The following is a 22,351-nucleotide window of genomic DNA, read 5'->3' as shown; positions in this document are numbered from 1 at the left end:
AAACTTCGCCTTAAAAATTAGGAGAGAACATTACGTCACACAGCCAGCCTTGGCAAGCGAACGCTTCGTGAAGCCAGCCCTTTGCTCAGTGGCTGCCCAACACCTGACTTCTTGCGTCGAGAACGGAGCAAGAATCAAGATTTGCAAAGACGTTTGGTCGTGCTTCCTATGGGCGCTTTTCTTCTAGCTGCGCAGTCCGCTCGGTCTCCCTGGCGTCTTTCCCTACCTGCCGTATCTCCTTCAGTCGGTTCTTCTAGCTGGGAAGCGTCCAAATAAACTAGCACTCAGTATGGCGGGATGCGGTGTGGTGTGGTGTGGTAGGGTGTGCCATTTCAAGCATGCACTACACCGACTTTAGGATTGCGGCTAGTATCTTCAACCAATCTGCTTTGCCGATTGCCATTTTATGCTTACATCTACTTTCGATTAGGGGAGAGTTAGCAGTATTTTTTCTATGGGTTTAACGTTGCCGCCGTCAAAGTAGATCTGTCGTCAGAGGGAGGCTTCGGCAAGTAACTCTATAAACGCTTCTGTATGCCATGCAACCGCGAGTGCCGTGGCAGGCTATTTTTTCGCGCAAATCTCATTCCGCACTGCTCGCACACGAAGGGCTTCTTACCAGTATGACTCAACACGTGGTTTCTAAGCGTAGCATATCGTCCGAATGCAGCCGGACACAAGTGACACGAGTACGGCTGCTCTCTAGTGTGCGTCATTACGTGATTACGCAGCGTTGAACTTCGTGCGAAGGCAGCCGGGCACAAGTGGCAAGAGTGTGGCCTCTCACCTGTGTGAGTAAAAATGTGGCGCACGAGAGTCGCTTTCTGAGTAAATTTCCTGACGCATAGGTGACAACCGAACCGCTTCTCTCCTGAGTGAATCCCCATATGACGCACGAGGCTTGCTCTGCTTGTGAATCTTCGCCCGCATATACTACACTCGTGTGGCCTTGCACCAGAATGTGCCAGCTCGTGGCGCCTCCGACTGGGCAGACGTGCGAACGCCGCAGGGCACAGCTGACATTCGTGAAGTCTTTGATTCGTGTGCGTTCGAGTGTTTCTCATCATATCCGCATTCTGATTGAATGCTTTGTCGCACATAGTACAAGTATGTGGACGTTTCGCGCTGTGCGGCAGATGGTGTGTACGCAGCTTCTGTTTGGAGCTCACAATCTTCTGGTCCACAACGCACTCCCAGGATATGACGTCCTCGAGCTTGCCTTGTGGCTTGGCTTGGCCTACTCCAATTTTGTCCGGAACCCTGCGATAGTGAACCAGCATCGCGCAGTGTGAGTGCAGTTGCAGTGGGCTCTTACAAGAAAGAAAAGAACCCTGACTCATGGTATACTAATATTTGTCTAAACTTATGCAGCATTTGTATTACTAGATTGCACCACAGCTCGCTCGTTATCTCGATGTATTTCTGTCCCTAATACGTCGGATTCTTTGTTTGGCTGCCGTAGGATGCGCTTCCTTCCCTTTGATCGCATGCACCAGCGTAGAATGCAATGCAAACAACCAGGTTACAGGCAGAGCAATGTCTTAACATAATAACTACTATCTATTACAAAGCCACATAGCGCTCGTGCAACACTGCTGTGTAAGCACAATGCCTCTAACGACCCAACTAGAGCCTAATTATTATATTGTAACAGATACGAAAGGCACGGACAAGAAGAGAAGAAAGAGAAGACGAAGAAAACGAGGAGTTATAGAGGCCGGGTTGCGCTGCGATCACGCTAGCATCATCGTCCAATTCTCCTGTAAATAAAACCATTTCTTCGCAACTCCTCGTAACAGTTGTGGTGGAAGGTGCTGCGTAATCGACACCCGAAGACGGAGGCTGAACCACAAGTTCTTCGACGGAGCCGTCGCGTTGCTAGGCTCCCACCGAATTCACCGGAGCTGAACATGTCACACGACGCAAGACGAACAACGGCCCATTCCAGCTGCTGCCCCGACAAGTTCTGTTCTGCAACTGAGAGATGCGCGTCCCTTCGCCGGAAGATCGGACGAAGGCGTCGAGGAATGGCTCATCCATTATCACCGGGTGAGTGCCGCGTGGAACAGCGCTTCTCAGCTTTCTAACATCGTGTTCTTTCTAACGGATACTGCGTTGGGGTGGTTCGACAACCACGAGGAAACATTCACAACATGGGTAAGATTCCTTTCGGAAATCAAAGAGCGATTCGGCGACTCCGCGACGAAAAAGAAAAGGGCAGAACAGACGCTACTGCAACGTGCGCAAGTACCAGGCGAAACCTGCACGTCCTACATTGAGGCAGCAATAAAACAGTGGGATGGTGGACTCTGGAATGTCCGAGGAAGACAAAGTCGGGCACATCCTAAAAGGAATTGCCGAGGATGTTTACAATTTCCTCATTGCAAAAGACAGCCTGGCATCAGTCGCTGACATCATTCAGCACTGTCGTACTTTCGAGCAACTAAAGACAAGGCGCATAACGCCGAAGTTTGGCAGGCTAGCCAATCTAACGACAGTTGCAAGCGTGGACAGCAACCAGCCCCTTGATCTTGCATCAACGATCCGACAAATAGTTCGGGAAGAACTCAGCCTGCACGCGCAACTGACACATCCAGGCACTCATAGCTTCCGCCTACCACCAGATTTTGAGCTAAATGTGGCATCTTTCTCCCCGTATCCTGTGGCAAGGGGCACTGAGGATTATGAACGACAGAGGCCCTACTTATGACGCTCGGCCACAGCGAGCGCAGCCGCGTTTTTACCCCCGAGGCCCTGCGACTTCTGTCAGGCCACGACAAGAACAGCACCGACCCTACTACTACGACGCGACTTATGAAAGGTATAACGGATTTCAGCAAGCAGCAGAGACACGTTATCCGCATGACCACGAACTTTCTCGCCGCCCACAGCCGTCTACCATTCGTTTCGAGGAAGACGCTGTGAACCGCGACCCTCCCGTGTTCTACAACTGCGGTTCCACAGGCCCTATAGCTCGGTATTGTCGCCAAGCCCGTCAATCACGTAGGACACCATCGATGTTCCCGCCACCCAGAACCCGTACTTCATATGACCTGTGGACGTCCGATTTGCTTCCAAGGGATCACTTCTCACACGAGACCAGACGCAGCGATTCGCCAGCATCTGAGCGGAGTTTGACGCAACCAAATAGCCGTTCCTGTCGCTCTCCGTCCCATCGGCGCCGTTCTTCCTCCCCGCCCCCAGGGAAACTAGCATCCGCGGCCAGTGGAGGTGTGGTCGCCGGACGGTCTTTGCAAGGAATACCTCTGCTTGTTGTGATGTTCAAAAACAAAGTGAATGTCTCGATTGACGGAATACCGACCATGGCGTTAGTTGATACTGGGGTGACTGTGTCTGTGATGAGCCTCACTTTCAAAAACCGGCTAGGCCACATAATTATGTTTTCTTGGAACTACAGTATTACCTTTCGTGGAGTAGGCGGCGAGTGGCTTCATCCCTTTAGTGTTTGTGCTGTGAGTGTTTTGTTGGCTGGGAAAGTGTTTGTGCCGGAATTCCTTGTTCTTTCTCGTTGTTCGCACGATGTTATTCTTGGTATCAATTTTCTTGAACAGTGCGGCGCTTCCGTGGACTGTGGTTGTGGCGAAATCTCATTGAACAAGTTATTTATATCAGCACATTCCGAACAAAGATTAGGTGGTGAAGACGGGGACACAGACACACTCAGTGTTCTTGATGAAGTGATTGTACCATCGTGGTGCCTGACGCCCGTTCGTGTTTCTACAACTACTGTTGATGCTGATTGTGTTCACCTTGTAGTTAGGCCTCTCCGCATAAACTGTGCTAAAAAATATATACTTGTGCCCTGCTCTGTCGTGTGCATGACGAAAGGAGTCGCCACATTGTGGGCGCTGAACTGTTCCGCCACGCCGGTTGTCCTTCCTCGCGGTATGAAAATCGCTCTTTTCGATGAAGCCGCATGTAGTTCAATAGCGGCACTAACTACGGACGTCTCTACAGCTTGCGCTCCTTGCGATAATCGCCATTCTGAAGAGCTAGTGCTTGGCATGATCAGCAAGGCTCTCGGTACATCGGAACGGCAAGCACTGGTACAAGTCCTTGCCAGGCATGAGGCCGCATTCGACTTCACGCATGGAGATGCACCCCTTCATTTGCCGTCGTCCCGCGCTCGTCACAGAATAGATACCGGCTCAGCACACCCCATCCGCCAGAAGCCCTACCGAGTGTCATCGTCCGAGCGCAAAGTTATTGCCGACCAAGTCAAGGAGATGATGAACAAAGGTGTCGTTCAAGAGTCATCTAGTCCATTGGCAGCCCCAGTAATCCTGGTCCAAAAAAAAAGATGGCTCCTGGAGATTCTGCGTGGATTACAGACATCTAAACGCAGTGACGAAGAAGGATGTCTATCCACTACCGCGAATCAATGCCGTCATTGATTGCTTACACGCTGCTTCTTACTTCTCAACACTTGATTTGCGATCGGGGTATCGGCAAATACCTATGGACCCTGCCGAGAAGGAAAAGACCGCTTTCGTGACTCCAGATGGCCTATTCGAATTTAATGTTATGCCTTTTGGCCTTTGCAATGCTCCTGCCACCTTTGAAAGATTCATGGACACAGTACTACGTGGTCTAAAATGGGAGATATGCATGTGTTAACTCGATGATGTTGCAATCTTTGGCCGCACGTTTGAAGAACATAACGAACGCCTCAGCCTCGTTCTCGACTGCATTGCGAATGCTGGATTGGTCCTGAACTCAAGAAAGTGTCGGTTCGGTGAACGTCAAACACTGGTCCTGGGACACTTAGTCGACAAGGATGGCGTCAGACCTGATCCTCGTAAGATTGAAGCAGTGAGCTCCTTCAAGCCACCGCAGTCAGCACGAGAACTCCGCTCATTCAATGGCCTATGTTCGTATTTTCGTCGTTTTGTTCCCCGGTTTGCCAACATCGTTTACCCGTTGACAATTATTTTGCGATAAAATGTATCCTTCAATTGGACACCAGAGTGTGACGCATCATTCTCTCAACTGAAGTTGATACTAGCGTCAGCATCCCTCTTGCGTCACTTCGATTCATCTTGCCCGAATAAAGTTCACACTGATGCGAGTGGAATCGGAATAGGAGCGGTGATTGTACAACGTCACAGTGGCGCAGAACATGTCGCATATGCCAGCCGTTGTCTGAGCAAATCTGAACGCAATTATACGGTTACGCAACAGGAAGGCCTGGCAGCCGTTTTCGCCGTACAAAAGTTTTGATGTTATCTTTACGGTAGACCATTCAAGATTATCACCAACCATGATTCTTTATGCTGGCTGGTCGGTTTTTCGTGATCCCTCTGGTCGCCTCGCACGTTGGGCGCTGCGCCTCCAGGAATACGACTTTGTGGTATCGTACAAGAGTGGCCGTCGTCACGCTGACGCAGACTGCCTCTCTCGGATTCCTCTTGCGACTGCCGACTGCGATGCTGAGAATTTTGACTGTCTCGCTGCTGTTACTCCTACGTTCCCTGACGTGGCAGACTTTCAGCGAGAACAACGGGATGATGTTACCCTTGATTCGTTTTTTGTCGCCGCCCGTACTTCTAAAGGCAGCGGTCGCTTTACTGTCCGTGATAAATTGCTGTACAAAACTAATTACTCCGGACATGGAGCGCGTTTTCTGCTTGTTGTCCCCGAGAGTCTCTGCTCCGACGTTCTACGCGCCATGCATGACGATGTGACATCCGGCCATTTCGGCTTCGTACGAACGCTGCACCGCACGCAGGAGCGCTTTTACTGGCCCAAGATGTACGAAACAACCAAAGGCTATGTCACTAGTTGTGAAACGTGCCAACGTCACAAGCGACCGACCACCGCAGCCCCGGGTCCCCTTCGGCCATTGACACCCCCCGGTACGCCGTTCGAGCAAGTAGGCATTGACTTTTTGGTCCATTCCCGTTATCTAACAACAAGAACCGCTGGATAATTGTCTGCGTAGACCATCTTACACGGTATGCAGAAACTGCAGCCATACCGTCTTCCACCGCTGCTTGCGTGGTGGCCTTCCTGCTCCGTTCCGTGGTCCTTCGTCATGGCCCACCACGTGTCATCATCAGCGACCGTGGTCGCCAGTTCACGGCTGATGCCATTGAAGAGTTACTTCGTTTGTGCACTTCACAGTTCCGTCATTCCACGCCGTATCATCCACAGACCAATGGCCTCGTTGAAAGGACAAACAGAACGCTGACTAACATGCTTGGCATGTATGTATAACATGCTTGCCATGTATAAGAACTGGGACGACGTGCTGCCCTTCATCACTTATGCATACAACACAGCGAAGCACGAAACCACGACCTATAGCCCATTTTATCTCCTGTATGCAAGGTTACCGTGAAGCCATCTGGACACTTTCATACCCTTCGTTCTGCACAGTGACGATTCTGTATCGAAGACTTTGTGTCTCGCCGAAGAAGCGCGTCGAATAGCTCGTCTTCGTACTCTGGCCTCGCAAAGTCGTTCGAAAGAGCGATACGACGACCGTCACGTACAAGTATCGCTGCAAAAAGGTGACTTAGTCCTTTTTTGGACACCGCAAAGCAAGCGTGGATTGTGTCAAAAGTTCTTGTCACAATATTCGGGCCCATTTGTAGTTGTGGACCGCCTGAGTGAACTCACTTACCTCATAGCTGGCCTCCTGTGCAATGGTCGGCGGTCAAGGAGAACTCAGCTGACTCATATTGCTCGCCTGAAGCCTTTCTACCCTGCTTGTCCATCCTGACTCACCCCACGGGCTTCGTCTGCTTGCGGGGAAATGTAACAGGTATGAAAGGCATGGACAAGAAGAGAAGAAAGAGAAGACAAAGAAAACGAGGATTTAGAGAGGCCGGGCTGCGCTACGATCACGCTACCATCATCGTCCAATTCTCCTGTAAATAAAACCATTTCTTCGCAATTCCTCGTAACAATATGCTATCATACGCGAAGGTTTCTTGTATAAATAACTATGCACCGAAATAATATTAGACTTTGTAGGAAACGTACGCTTGCTAAGTTCATAACTATGAACGTTCGAATTATGTAATTTCTCAATCGAATTCAGAACGAACCTTTGAGAAAAACGACCGTCTAATATTAAATTTAATACAACTGTTTTTAATTTCTAAAATCAGTGAGATTTGAAGCCTGCATGCAGTCGCTTGAGCAGCAAAGAAAGCAAGTTATTATTTACATTACTCCATGTATAGAATATCGTTTTGCAACGAGACTTTATCCTGTCATATCATGAGCTTGTCAGTCAAAACTAATTAAAAGGTCATCGCATCCAGAAACTGTGACCATCATGATCATGACAATGGCCATAAGAACACGGGAGCACGATCACCCCAGTTTCTGAAGGACGAAAGGGTTCTTGCTTTCCTTTGCACACAAACTACACCGGATGTCCTTGTACAGATTTTGAGACATGATGACGCTCTCTAAATAGACTGAGTTGTCTAAACTGATAAAAATGCTAGGTTACCTAAAGTCTAGGCATTAATTATTATTGAACTACTGATAACTACTGAAAACTTCACGACTTCATGCGTTTGTTGAGCAACTTCGGCCTCTCCCTAGTAACGATGGCTTCCCTGCAGCTTACTCGTTGCAAACATTCACCAGTGGCACCTCTCTTTTCCTCTCTTGACATGAACAACTTCCTTCAGTTGCGCCTTGTATTTCAAGGGAAATGAATACTGTTAAACTTTCAATAAGGAATCGCACTCCTGTAATAATGTGAATCGCACTAGTATTGTACTTTTGTCGTGTTGAACGATCAGAGGTTCCTTGGAAGGTGGCTCCCTGACGACTACGGAAATATATTTAATAAAACAACACCATGAAATGTGCCCTTGAAGAAGAGCTGTTCCGTTTCGCTTTCCGTCTTCTTCAGACGTAAAAGAAAATGGCGAGACGCGTAAGGTCCAATGCAGGTAGAGAGCGATTCAGAACACCCTGAAAACTGAACTGTCACGAACTTTGCTAAGCGCCTCGTGTGCTTGTCCTAATGTGGCACCTGCGTTCACAATGTCAAAATGAAAGTTACACACGCGTAAGAGTAACACTAAATATATGAGAAATTGTAAGTTGGGCTGGTATGTTTGTGTGACTGGTAAGCCTATGTAGTGTACGTAATTATGATGTCACACAAAGTTGTGTCCTGCTTGTTGCACAATTTGTACAGACACAAATATTAGTTAACCTTACGAGACACTGGGGCATTTGAGGGCAACCACATAAAATAGCTACTCCTTAGCAGTGGGCTGACACGCTGCTCAGCTCGGACTAGACGTGCAAGTCTGTGATGCATCGGGTAGAGGTCGCCGCCAGTACAAAAGTACTTGTAGTGGCCGCCCGCCAATAGACATTTTAGTTCTACGTTATTACGGCTCTGAAAAAAATATTGTTTTCCCTCCTCCTTGGGGTTAGGCGACATGCATCCGATCAATTTTAATATATATGTACTGCAACTGGGAACTCACAACTCGACGCAGTGCAGGGTGGATGAATATTGATCCTCTTGAGCGTGGCGTAGTTCTGGTTCACTTTGAGCAGAAGCGCAGCCTTCAGTTGCCACTCGGGTCAATCGCTTCTTGCCCATACCTTCAAAACACAATAACAGACTCCCTGCATTAATAAGAAATCGTGTGAAATCGACCAAAGATAATGCACGCATCAAATGAGAAATGCGTTATTTTGTCTAGACTACTCAAGGGCAATGGTCGCAATGCATGAGGACTTATCGAGTTCCGGCAGAGGAATTGGCTAAACCTGTTTAAGCACTCGTCATGATTTGTCATATTAAAGGATGTATAAGTTGTTCTGGAATGGGCACACAAATCGGGCCGACGATGTCACATTAGTTTTCCTACTTTGCGGTGTGCCAAGTCGCGAGGATGATTAAATGCAACTACGTGAAGAATTGTGAAAGCTGGTGTGCTGGCACGAACGTTCATGATATTTAGTCACCAATCCACGTGACACCCGCTGTCACTATCGACGCCCTGGGAGCTGCAGGTACCGGAGTTTCAGCGTTACCGCTTCACTACACTCACGCCTTTCGAGATCAGATACAGGCTGTCCTGAAGACGAGGTCTTCATAGCTGACTTTACATTATGCAAAAAAGAGGTGAGGCGTGCAGACAGGCCACAAGAGTAGAGAAGTGGACAACACGTGTTGTCCACTTCTCTACTGTTGTGTCCTGTCTGCACGCCTCACCTCTTTTTTGCATAATAAATCCTTACCAACTAACTCAGCTTTCTGTCGTTCTGACTTTACATAGGCTAGCTGTATTTCGTATCTCATTACCTTCTAATACCTTCTAGAAAACTATTGGTTAGGTGATTTTTAGGTGTCGTATGAATACGAAAATTCTATCAAGCAATCGCTCCAATGCCGAGGGGAAGTAGTAATAATCAGCAACTAAAGGTGCAATAAAATTAGTATATTCAGCCGTAAATGATGTGGCATTTAAGCGCCTGTGTTATCTGCTGTACAACCGCCAAGTGCAATTTAACTGGACTGCCACACCCTCCACCATATGAGGCGAGGCGACCGAGTTCTCTTTAAAGTGGACGGAAGCATCAATCGGTCAGCAGTCGAGATACGTAAGAGACGATTAGAGCATCGTTGAAAAAAAAGCAGAGGAGCGATTGATACGACCGAATCTGTTTCAAGCGTAGATAATGGTACAATGTATGTAGAGAAGTTTCGAGGAAGAGGAAAAAAAACGATTAAAGAGATCAATACAGAAAAGTCTAGAACGAAAAACGTGTATACCAAACCTGAATAACTAAGAGGCTAGGTGACCATTTCTAACTGCTCCGTTGCCAAGGGGATGCCAATAAATTATCTTCATCATATCTCGATTGGCGCCAAAATAAGCGGTTGTACGGTTTCATATGAGCGGACTCAGCGCAGCAGGAGCAGCGCGCTAAAGCGATTCGTGTTCGGCCAAGTTGTAGACGCTCATTCACACACATTGTGCTGCATTTTCGGTTCATCTTTCTCTGGTATTGTTCCTTGCCAGATATCTCGCGTTTGTATTTGGCGATACACGGATCCATTTTCTGCAGTTGGCGAAGGCATTGTAGCTAGCCCGTGTTCGCTCCGTCTCTCCGTCTTATGCTTGGGTGGCAGCTCGAAACCGATATGCGTTCAAACTGCTGGACGTTGATGTTAAGAATGCAATGATTGAGTAATAGGCAAGTGTAGATTAGCTTATTGCTCTCATGATCGTGACCAATATTGTTTTGCGTGTGAAATGTTTCGCTGGTCACAGGTGGCATGCACTTTCACGCGCCAGCCACATCACCAGCTCCTTAGGGTCATAAGAAAAGCACCATCAACCGAAACAAACTTTATGAAATCGAAGCCCAAGCAGGTTGGCACGAAATGTCATGCGTATAAGACGCACCCGATATTCTGCTTTTTTATGTCCTGTTAAATGATGACACAACGTCAACTCATAAATGTCGCTGGTGGCTGACGTGATCGCTGCGAGCAGGCATCCTCGAGTGATCGTTTTTCGGTATAATCACTTACGCGCGATTTCGGGTCTTTCCAAGGGACGCGTTGGAGGCCGTCTCTTGCGCTGTGTAAGGTGCGGTTGGCCTAGTGCGCGTTTGGTGCCGAGTCGTGCGACGTTTCGTGAAAGTGATCGTATCGCTGAATGCAACTATATGTTTTCATGCTGGCAACACATTTATAATTTATCCCGCAGCCACATGCCCCCGCGTTCGATTTTGCAAACTTAGAGTTGTTTTCGGGTCCGAGCCCAAGTGACTTCCTATCAGGACCGGAAATAGCTGGCTGCCAGTGGGCTGCCAGAACTTCGAAAGTCGAAGAGGCACAGGTTCACGCTGGCCGGGGATTCCCCTAGGGTTTCCTTCCTACATGTACTTAGAACCGGAAGGCATACACTTCTCCAGCGCCGACTAGCCGGTACGCCAACCTCCAATAGAGGCGCCATGCGACAATGTAAGGCAGAACAAGCACGTGCACAGAAAGGCCTTTCCGAGCGCAAATGTTGTCCGACAGGCTGTCGTCCCATAGTCTGTACACATGCCCTGCCAAATTGACCTTGGTGGTCAGTTTCCGGCGGTAGCAAACATGTGCATGCTGCCAGGTTGCGTTTCTTTTCAAGTTGACGTCGCTGTAGTGCGCATGCACCGGAAGCTACAGGAATCCTTGAGACGTGAATCATCAGGACTGCACGCGCGTCGTCGCTTTTGGCGCATCTGCGGTGCTACTCGCAACGTGGCAAAGGATTGCGACATGTATAATACCGGATAGAACATTCGCTCATCCTCGCGTGCACTGCTTTTATGGCGCCCCTGTCACAAGCTATATCAAAGCTTTGCATATCTTCAAAGTTTCTGGTGAATGCGCAATAATTACAATGGAGCTATGCATAAACTAAGACATAAACGCAAAACAGTTGCGTGCGCCAGTGTTATCTTCGATCGGCGGGGAAACTGGCCACCGAGTTAACCTTGCTACGCGCTGTATTGTTCTTGTGGGAAGAGCCTGCCGGACGACAGTTGTGCTCGGAGTAAGCTTTCCGGCATCCGCTTATTCTCGCTTATTGCGTCCCTTTGCCCTGCTATAAAGACGCTGAGATTCCAGCCGGTCAATCCAAGGAGTTTCATGCAATCTTTCGAGAGGGAACTCTGGCGCTAGTGTCTACGGGAGCTGCAATCGGGGTGGTTCAGCGAGCATGGGAAGTACATGGATTTGGCTACACTTCGTCCTTCTGGCTTCAAACGGCTCCACAGCTTTGTAAATTAGCCATATTCAACAAAGTGCTGCGTAATAAACAATTCAATAAACGTTATTGAAATTATCCAATGGCAGGATTCCGACACAGTACCTCTAGCACAGAGGCCCGATAAACTAAAACATTATGCCACGGACGCATGGATCGACATGCGGCGTAGCACGCCCTTATGAATTGCTTGCGTGCAAGCCAGCGTGTCGAGGCACTCGACGCGTTTCAATTTGGCTTTTCGAAAGGTTGAGCCGCTGCCCTTAGCGATTGTGCGTGTTCGCTGAGTTTTCTGCACTTCAAAAAGTACAGCTCGCTTTAATATTTAGGACAATTCAAGACAGACAAAGCATAATGAACGAAGCCACAAGAACATCGAACCTAGAAGTACGAAGATCTGACAAATGCATGAACTTACGATGATTCCCATGGTGGGTGAACGATCGCAGCGCCAAAGTTCCCTTTAGTAGTCATTGTATGATACTCTACAGGCCAATCCAGCGTGGTCATCGTTTACTTTCAATCAATCAATCAAAAAATGTTATTCCATCCACAAATCTGTTCTTTTGTGGAAGACGAGGGCTCGAAAAAAAGTGGATTTATCCACTTGAGAAGCTAGCTCAAAACAAGAGAACTTGCTCAAAACAAGAGTGAAAGTTTGTGGAACACCTCCATTTTATACAACTGCCGTCCCCACCAGCTGGATGCTAAATTGAAGCTGCAGGTTTCATGGAACTTCTCCCGCCTTTCACGAAAGCATACTCATTCCTTATTGACATGTGCGACACACCGATCTGTGACTCGTGCAACTGTGCAGAGACGATGGTGCACGTGTTGTGTTTTTGTAAGGTCAATGACATCGAACGCGACGATCGCCGGAGGGCGTTAACTCGATTAAACAGGAAACCATTTTCGGGAGCTAAGATTCTCGGACCGTGGACCCACGCGTCGCAGGTTTACAGAGCAACGCTGGCACTGCTACAATTCATGCAATCGGCTGGCCTCAGTCACCGATTGTAAGCGTGGACTGATGGTCAACCACTCGTGTTCACACTGAGAGTGCCGTGGTCATTCCGGCTTCTTTGTTTTCATCCCTTAAACCCGTTTCCCGCGTAGGGTAGCAAACCGGACATGCGTCTGGCCGACCTTCTTTCCTTTTCTTTCTTTTTCTTTTCCACCTACTCCTGCTACTACGCTACTGTTACAGAATCGGAAGGCAGTACCGGTGTACGGGAATTGCCAATCCACATCAAGATTACCTCAGGCCTATAATCAGCGCCAATTCCTCCCTTGTTGTTGAAAGGCGTAAGAGTAAGTCACAAACAGAACAAAAGCGGTGGTTGCGTAACATTCTTTTTCTCACCCTACAGCCTCCTTTCCCCCCAACGACTGTGGGATCCTAAATCGTCTGCCTCAGTCGTACTTAGACACCACGCAAATTCGTTTGGTAGCGAAGTTTCCCAGGGTCGTTCTTTCAGTGAAAACGTAAATTTTTACAAGAAGAATAAGCCAGCTGGGCTACGTCGCCATAGCCGTTCCAGACGAAACAAGTAGACTTTCAAACTGAGCAGACGAAAACCGGTTCCATTTCATCCGTGCGATGAAAGGTGTTACATTATTATTGCATTCGTTATAAAAAAACACCAAAAAGCACAATTGACACGTTCTAGTTACACCGATTTTATAGTTTAAATTTTGTGTAAAACTCCGCCAGAGTGGCACGGCGGGACTTGAGAGGGAGGGAGGGAAAACTTTTGAGTCTTTCGAGAGTTTCGCGGTTATGAGGTCTCCGTCGTCTTCATCTTCTTGGCGCTGGCGACTGGAGACTTCTCTTCAGCAAGGGTGGGCCCCTATTCCAGGGCTCCACTGAGTCGCGCTGCATCGCTCGCGTGCTGCACTAGGGCCCTTTGGGCCGTGAGCTCGCTGCTGGTGAGCCGACTCTCCCATTGCTCCGCACTCGGGTGTTCGTGTTTGTGGAATGCTTTGTTGCGTTCGCACTCCCAGGTGATGTGGTAAAGTGTAGGTTTGGCACCGCACCAATGGCAGGTGGCCCTGTATTGCGTCGGAAACATCTTATTAAGCACGTGTAAGTTGGGGAAGGAGTTTGTCTGTAGTCTGCGCCAGCTGGTCGCTTCCTCCTTTGAGAGGTCTTTGTGTGGTGGCGGATATCTAATTCTAGTTCCTCTATGTAGGTTTAGGGTCTCTGCGTATCCCCCCTCGCAAGCCTGTAGGTGGGTCTCCGGGGCATTCGACCACCCAGCTCGGAACGCTTCACCTCGAGCTAGGCTGTCTGCCCTTTCGTTCCCCACTATGCCTACGTGACCCGGGATCCAGATTAGTTTGTGTCGGGGCTTTTCCTTCTCGGCGGAGGTGGCTCCGCTGAGTATTCTGAGGGCAGTTTTGCTGATTCTGCCTCTCGTGTAGTTTCTGCACACCTCTTTTGAGTCCGTCAGTATGTTGAGAGATCGGCCTGTTCTATAACCTTCCGCTGCCGCCAGCGCTACGGCAATCTCCTCGGCCTCCGCTGTGCCAGCGACCTTTGCTGTGGCATACGTGATCGGGTTTCCTTCCCAATTAACCACTACCGTCGCGGCTACGCGTTCTCTTCCGTGTGGATATACGGCGGCGTCCGTGTATACTGTATTGTCTAGCTGGGCTAGCGTTCTCTCAACATATTCGGCCCTAGCTTTTCGCCTGTTTTCGTGTAAGTTGGGATCCATATTTTTTGGCAGTGGTCCCACATTAATGGTTTTTCTGAGGTGGTCCGGTACGTCCGCGTATCTGTCTGCCAGTCCGCTCGTATCCCGACCCAACCTCCTCAGGAGCGCTCGTCCCGTAGGGTTGCCTCTGAGTCTCGCGGTTTGCGTACCCAGCAGAGCCTCGGCGAGCTCGCTGAAGGTGTTGCTGATGCCCAGCTGGAGCAACTTCTCATTCGACGTGTTTCTCGGTAGACACAGAGCCGTCTTGTACGCCTTCCTGAGGATGGTGTCTGCTTGCTCTCTTTCTGCCTTGGTCGTCACGTGGTACGGCAGGGAGTACGTGACTCGGCTGACAATTAGGCTGTTGACTAGCTTCAGAGTGTCTTCTTCTTTCATTCCGTATCTCTTTTGGGACACCCTATTGATCATGCGGCCCACCTGTTCCGCCACCTTGCTCAGCAGGCTAATGGTGTGGCTGCACTTCCGGCTGCCTTGTAGCCACATGCCCAGGATCCTAATCATGTTCTTCTCCGGGATGTTGTGTCCCTCGAGGGTCACGTCCAGTGTCGCTTGCGTTGGGTGCTTGCCGACCCTGAGGAGCTCCGACTTCTCAGTGGAGCATCGTAGTCCCCTTTCTCTGGTGTAGTTTTCTACGCAGGTCGCCGCTTCCTGCAGTTTTTCTTGTTTCTCTCCGAGGGATCCTTGGGTGACCCAGATTGTGACGTCGTCGGCGTATATCGCGTGCTGGATGCCTCGGATCTCCTTAAGTTTTCTTGCCAGGCCAATCATTGCCACGTTGAAGAGGACGGGCGATATGACAGATCCTTGGGGTGTGCCCTTGCACGGCGTGGGGAAGACGTTGCTTCTCAGCTCGCCCAGCCCCACCGTCGCCGTTCTGTTGCTCAGGAAGTCCCTGACGTAATCGTACACTCTCTTCCCGCAGTTGGTGTTGTTGATGCCCTCCATGATGGCCGCGTGGCTCACGTTGTCGAAGGCCCCCTTTATGTCGAGGGCCATGACGACGTTTTCGCCCGTTTTCGGCATCGTCTCGAGCACTTCCTCCTTGAGTTGGAGCAGCACGTCTTGCGTTGAGAGGTTGGCTCTGAAACCGTACATGCTGTCCGGGTACCATCGCTCGTTTTCCAAGTGCGACTGGATTCTCTTCGTGATCACTTTCTCGTACAGCTTGCCCAGGCACGACGTTAGGGATATCGGCCTGAGATTTTCTATTTGGAGTTTCTTCCCTGGCTTCTGAATCATTACAACGACGGCGTGTTTCCACTCCGCCGGAACTCTTCCTTCTTGCCAGAGCTTGTTGAGGTAGGCCGTCAGTTGGTCGATGGCCTCGTCCCCGACATTTCTGATTAGCGAGTTCCGGATTTTGTCCGCCCCCGCCGCCGTGTTCTTGGTGGCCGATCTTATCGCCTCGACGACCTCTTCTCTCATGATGGGTCGGTCCGTAGTAGGGTTTTCTTCGCCGCGGTATTCTTCCTTGTAGCTCTCGACCTGCTCCTTGCCGTAGCATTTGACTCGGACTTCCTCAAGGAGTTGCTCGTCTGTGCCTTCGTACTGGTGGACTAGCCTCTGTATCGACTTGCTGCCTTCGGATTTGTTTTTGCTCGGGTCCATGAGGGCCTTGAGGATCTGCCACGTTCTGGCCGTACTGAGGGTGCCGTTTAGCGAATTGCTAAATTGCTGCCACCCCTGTCTGGCCAGCTGCGTCGCGTACTCCTCCGTTTTCTTGGTGATGTCCGCAATTTTCTTTTTTAGCTTTCTGTTGAGTTTCTGGCGCTTCCACCTCTTGGTGAGCCCGCGTCTCGCCTCCCATAGCCTGAGGAGCCGCTTGTCCACCTCCGGCGTCTGTTCCATCCTGTCTACTTCCTTCGTGTATAGGTCTTGGATTCGCCTGAGTTGTTGGCTCCACTCTTCCGCCGAAACGATGCTGCCTTCGATCTGCTTGCAGTGCGCTCTAAAGGCATCCCAGTCCGTCAGCCGAGCCGTGCCAATCTTCCTCCGGACGTTGTCCGCCACCGTGCTGATCCTTATTATGTGATGGTCGCTCCCAAGGTTCTCGAGCAGGTTTTCCCATTCCGCTTGTTTGGCGCCCCTGATAAAGGTTAGATCGGGACTCGTGTCTGGACTGACGCTATTCCCCTGCCTGGTCGGTTGGTTCTCGTCGGTTAGCAGCTCGCACCCTACGTTCTCTGCCGCCGTGCAGATGCCGCGCCCCTTTTTGTCCTCGTTAGTATAGCCCCATCTCGGACTCTTGGCGTTAAAGTCGCCCGCAATGATTAGAGTATTCTGCCCCGCTAACTTTTTCGCCTCCGCAAAGAGCCTAATAAAGTTCCCCTTTGTTTGTCTGGGTGGGCTATATAGATTTACGATGTAGGTGCTCTTGGCTTTTCTTTTCTTTTTGGGAATTATCTCCGTGATTACGTGCTCTATTTGGGTATCCGCTATCTCTCTGTGTGCTATGGCTACTATTTGTGTGCTTATGAGGGTCGCGGTGCGGCCGCTCTCTTGACATGTGTAGCCCCTGAGCGTTGGGGTGCTGTTTGTTTCTTGCAACATGATTACATCTGGTGGGGTTCCTCTGGTGTATATGAATTGCTGTAGGAGGCCCTGCTTGCGCTTGTACCCCCTGCAGTTCAATTGCCAGATTTCTAAGTGTTGTTTCCGTTCTGCCATGTCTGATTATTGTTGATTGCGTTGGGGGTTTCTGCGCCGAACCTACGTTCGTTGTATAGTCTGTCTCTGGCGTCGTTGGTGGTTCTTTGCGTATTCTGATTCTTTACGTAATTTCGGAAACTCTGCTCTTGCAGGGCAAACTTTTGTTGTGTTTGCTGTATTTCGCTTTGCATCTGTTGCATTTGACTTTGCATCTGGCTCTGTAGATTCATTATGAGACTTCGGAGGTCGTCAATGGGGTTCCTCTTCTCGTTGTTTTGTTGTGCCAGCTCCATGGTCTGGGGTCGCGGAGAAGGTGTGCTGGTCGATGTGTAACCTGCCCTCATTTCTTGTTTTTCCCTGATTAAGTCGTTTAGCTGTTTTTTTAATTGTCTTGATTCCTCGCGACTTTGCTCGAGTTCGCGCCTGAGACTTTTGATTTCTTCAATTAGTTGCCTGTCTTGTGTTGTTTGTGTGTTGTTCGAGTGCGGTGCAAAAAGCGATTTGGGAGGGCCGTCTCCCCAGCTCACCTTAACTCCTTCGCCGCTCTTCTTTTGCTGCTGTTTCTGCTGCAGCTGCTTCTTGTCGGTGTTGCCCAGGGGTGGGTATGACTCGTCCCGGACGGACCCTCGGCTTCGGCTTCGGCTTCGGCTCCTGCCGCGGCTGCGGCTCCGCGATCCGCTCCGGCCCGGGCCCTGGCTCTCGTCCCGGAACCATCGTGGTCTTCTTCCTCGGCTTCGGCTTCTGCTGCGCCGTAGCTGCTGCTGGGTGCCCCATCGCAGCTCGCTCGCTGACTTGAGGCGTTGTTTGCAGTCTCTCGTACCCACCGCGTGGTCGCCGCCGCATAGCAGGCACTTGGGCGTGCACTGGTGCACCTCCTCCGGGTTTTGGCAGCCGCACTGCCTGCAGGTCCTGGTTTCCGGGTTCGGGCAGACGTCCATGCGGTGCCCCTGTTGGCCGCAGGCGTAGCACACCTGCCTCGTTGGCCGATACGGGTAGCACCACATCTCCCCACCGTAGTACAGCACCTGCTTCGGGAGGATGGGTCCGTCGAAGGTGATGACGGCCGTGCTGGATCTCCCAAGCATTCTGGCTGCAAGGACCTTCACGCCTTGCGTGCGGACTCTGAGGTTGGTCTTGAGTTCTTCCGGCGAGGTCCCCTGGTCCACGCCGTGGATGACCCCGCGCAACGTGCCTTCCGGCGCCGCCACGTGGGTGTTGACGGCGTAGTTCTTGCCCCCGAAGCTCAGCTGCGTGATGCGCCTGATCGTCTGGGCCGCCTCTTCGTTGTCGGTGCTGATGATGATGATATTTGATCCGTTGCGCAGTCGGATGATGAGGTCTTCCGCCTTACATCCTTGCTTGGTGGCAGCAACCACCGCTCGCGCCACCTGGTGCGTCTGCAGGCTTTTAACAGCTAGTCCCCTCGGCCGAAGGACTATCTTAAGGTCGTCTCTGGGAAGCGGCGGCAGTCTCCTCCTCGGCGCTCCTCCTCCCTCTCTCTTCTTCTCCGGCGCAGTTGACGCACCATCTGTGACCTTCGCCGCGCCTGGGGAATTTTCATTCCCCGACGTTCCCGCCAAAACTTTCTGCTTGTTATCGCTGCGCTGGCGTCGTTTCTGCCTTTTTGACATGGCGATTTCCCAATCTGTGTCGGTTCCGCCATTGTTGCTTACTTCTGAGCTTTGTGTCGATGGGGTGCTGCTGTCTAGGGCTTGGTGGCTGCCTGCCGCCGCGGGTCCACCGCGGACTAGCTGCTGCTCGGGAGCCGCCTCGGTGGTGTCTTGGAGGTCTTCCTCCATGTTTTCTTGCGATTCGGCTGAAACTCTTGTCGGGCCTGTCACTGAGGGTCGGTCGTAGATGGGATTGCTTGCTTGGGACATCGCTCCGGGTCTTCTCTACCTCGGGCCGAGGCCGGGGAAGCCGCGGATTCCCGCTATCGCTCTGGGTTTTGTTAGGCTTACTACCCGGTCGGCCACATGGCAAATTCAAATGCCGATAAAATCCAGAATATTGGACCCACCGGTTTGAATTTGGGGTCCTCGTGGTCCTCTTCACTTCCGGCGTCGATCCCAGCCAAAAGTTTGGTGGTCCAGTAGGGTTGAACGGGTCAAAAAGCCCAAAAACTACGGAAAACTAGCACCGGCAGCAATGGCTCGAGCGTCGTCGTCTTCTTCCCCCCGGGACTTGAGAAAAAAACTCGCGGTTGCCTTGCGGGAGTTGACCTTACCTCTAGAGTCTAGACGAAGCCCAATTCCGAAGGTGCAAACAGATGGTCTGCTTCCGATCTTTTTCTCGCGTCGTCGCTGCAGTCACCGGCTATATACAAAAAGCAGGTTGAGAAACGCGCGTCAGTCAAGCCCCAGTCCAAATTTATTACGAGGTGGAAGAGGTGACCTCGCAAAGGTGACGTTGCCAAGTGCCTGTTGTTTTAACCTGTCTTTTCTGGCTTAGGAAAGCTTCTCTCAGGAGAATGATGGCCTTTTTGACATCGTAAAAGGGTAGTTACCAACCACGATTGCCAAAAAATTGTATGTTCCCTTAAATTCACCGCTGATCATTCATCGCTAGGCGTAGCCGCTCGCCATGTTAGTTATAGGAAACTCGGAGCTTTCACAAATAACGCACAACCTCGTCAGAGCCCTCGACTCTATCTACACATAGACAGCTCAGTTTATGCAATGATTCTTTGTGACGCCTCTTTTTATGTCCCGCAGCAATCGTGCAATTATGTTTCTGCACCACACACACAGCCATACGCACGCGCGACATGTCGATCTTGGATAGGAAGAGATGAGATAGTTATGCATCAAAATTCCTGTTAACAGCTGTCGATGCAAAGTGTGACGCCGAGAAGCTGTGAAAACCAAGGCGGGGTAGCTGTGCCGGAGGATGCAACAGCCAGAGGCGGCGATTGTTCCAAACAGCGTGCATAGCTGCCCTACCGTGGTCGGCGGTATTCACGCAATGAACCTTGCTTCCACTGGGAAAAAAAAAAATTCAACTTGGTACTTATGTTATAAAACGAAACGTGGTACTTGACTGACGCTAGTTATTGAAACGGATCCTGCCCCGACGACTTCCAACAGCGCTTGTGTCTCGTCCTTGTTCCACAAAGGAACAAGGACGAGGTGTTTGCGCTGGTATAATTTTCAAATCAACTACCATGAGTAAGGGCACGAAGGAGAAGGCGGGCGCTAGGAAGAGTTCTCGACTGTTATTTTTTTTTTGGAATATATGAAAAGAAATTGTGGCCGATGAGCTATAGAATAGTCCCCGTCCGCTAAATTCCAGCTTTTTGTTGGAGGAACGAACGAGCGATTCAAGCGCCTCGAGCCTGCGCAACATTTATACGCTTTCGCGACACAGCAAACTGATTCGCTTCCGTTGAAAAGCCCATTTATCTTCGGTAGTCAACGGAAATTACAATTCCGTTCAAATACAAACTGATTCACTGCTAAAACATGTAGAAGTTATTTCCGCGCTTCGCAACCAAAAAATATGAATGTCGACATACCGGTGTTGTGAAGCAGGCTTCCGCACAGAAGTACTCTCCGGAACGTTCTAGAAGAGTGAAAATACGCACTCCGAAGCTTTGCGTAGCCAGCCCGTTCCGCACTGCTCAGCAACTCCCGTGTGCAACTCAGTCACATCTAATGTTTTGCCGCCCTGAGCATGCGTGGGCGAGGTTTAGATACTGGGTGGACAGTTGCGCTAGTTTCGGTATCTGGCAAAAACCGTCACCTTCTTTCTGGTGGCTGACGAAAAATTTAATGCCCTTTCCTTAGTTGGCTCTCTCTTAGGATTCTACGAGCACTTAAAGTAAAGTCGCGGAATTATGTGCGGAACGAAAATGTGTTCCCAAGAATTCTTTTTTTTTCTCTTGCTTACTTTTTTCAATTTTCTCGCTTCATTCGTTGCACCAACGTTGATTATCGCTCCGGCTGTTACTATTTTCGTCTGCTCCTGGTGCTTTCAGCACACGTGCAAGCCTTTTTCCATCTTATGTGCGCTGCAAGATTTTGCTTCTGTATCAGCCAGTGCACTAGCAAGCTATGGAAAACAAAAAAGGCCGCAATGCACCCTGCGCGGCTCTATATTTGCCCAACACGAGAAGGGAGAGCAGAGCCACTTTTTCCCACTTTCATGAGAATATAAGGTAAGCACGCTTTCTGTGCAGTCGGTATGTGGCCAATGGCCGCTGACCTTAGTGAAACAGCTTTAAGACTAAGCGAAAGGTAAACGAATGAAAGCAAATTTTTTGCTGCCCGTGAATATCCTGCCAAAACGCAATAGGCGAACGCTATGGCGTACTGGATATCGTATCTTCAATGTAAAAGGGTAAATGTTTAGGAATCAGGGTTGCGCTACCGGCAGAGAATTAGTACGCGAACAACCAGACACACAAAAAGGAATTGTCATTACAAGAACAAAGGAGCAAAAAATGCCAGCTGTTAGTACAAGACGGAGTGCAACAGCAAACACGACTTGTGCTCATTTCTTCTTGCCTCTGCCATGAAAATCATGCGCTCGTCAAGCGCATAACGTAGACGACAGCAGGGATGGATGGCGTCTCACCCTCGACATCCAGAGTACGATTGACATGGCAACAGGCTGGACATTTTTTTTTTCAGAAGCATGACCTAACAGCCACCAGGAAATATACTGGAGCTCGCGACGCAATTCCCATTTGCCTGCTCGGTATACTCAAGGAGGTTAAAGACAAACTGCTGAAGTGGCAACGATGCCCCGAAGGTGAAGACGCACAGGACGGGCGCGATAAAACTATAAATAAGCGATAAAAAATGGAGAAGAAGCGCGTTTCACACACTTTCTACGAGTTAACTAAACTCTTCGGCTTACCATTGCTTATTTTACTAGACAGATACTTATCTACGTGTATCTCTCTATTAAAGGGCTTTAGCCTGAAATCTGGATATCCTGGCATATTGTTTTGGAAAGAACGTCATCAATATTTCGAAGTCATTATTTTCGATAGGAACAACTGGCTTTCCTTTTCTAATTAGCCTAGCAATACTATTTAAGAGCCAAGGCACTTAGCATGTAAGCGGAAATCACCCGAGAAGGCACTATTTCTGGTGAAGAGGGGCAAGTATTGGCTTTACATTTTCTTGCAAGAGGCTACGGGAGCTTCCACTCCAGCAGCTTTTCTTTAAACTCCTTGAGTATACCCGCTGATATAGCCGTAGTATA

At 49.9% G+C, this 22,351-nt stretch overlaps 1 long non-coding RNA gene across 1 annotated transcript; it reads right to left on the bottom strand.

The window, feature by feature from the left end:
* Window positions 1-420: 420 nt before the first annotated feature.
* Window positions 421-20,889, bottom strand: LOC135902809 (uncharacterized). Its single transcript, XR_010564607.2, has 4 exons — window positions 20,655-20,889; window positions 19,368-19,456; window positions 8,487-8,607; window positions 421-1,260 (listed from the first exon to the last, which is right to left on the bottom strand). It is a non-coding gene; the product is annotated as an uncharacterized lncRNA (long non-coding RNA).
* Between the last annotated feature and the right edge of the window lie 1,462 nt (window positions 20,890-22,351).

Source organism: Dermacentor albipictus, chromosome 1 (assembly GCF_038994185.2).
Source record: "Dermacentor albipictus isolate Rhodes 1998 colony chromosome 1, USDA_Dalb.pri_finalv2, whole genome shotgun sequence".
Lineage (NCBI taxonomy): Eukaryota > Metazoa > Arthropoda > Arachnida > Ixodida > Ixodidae > Dermacentor > Dermacentor albipictus.
The sequence above is the reverse complement of the archived record's forward strand: the minus strand, read 5'-3'. Positions and strand labels throughout refer to the sequence as shown.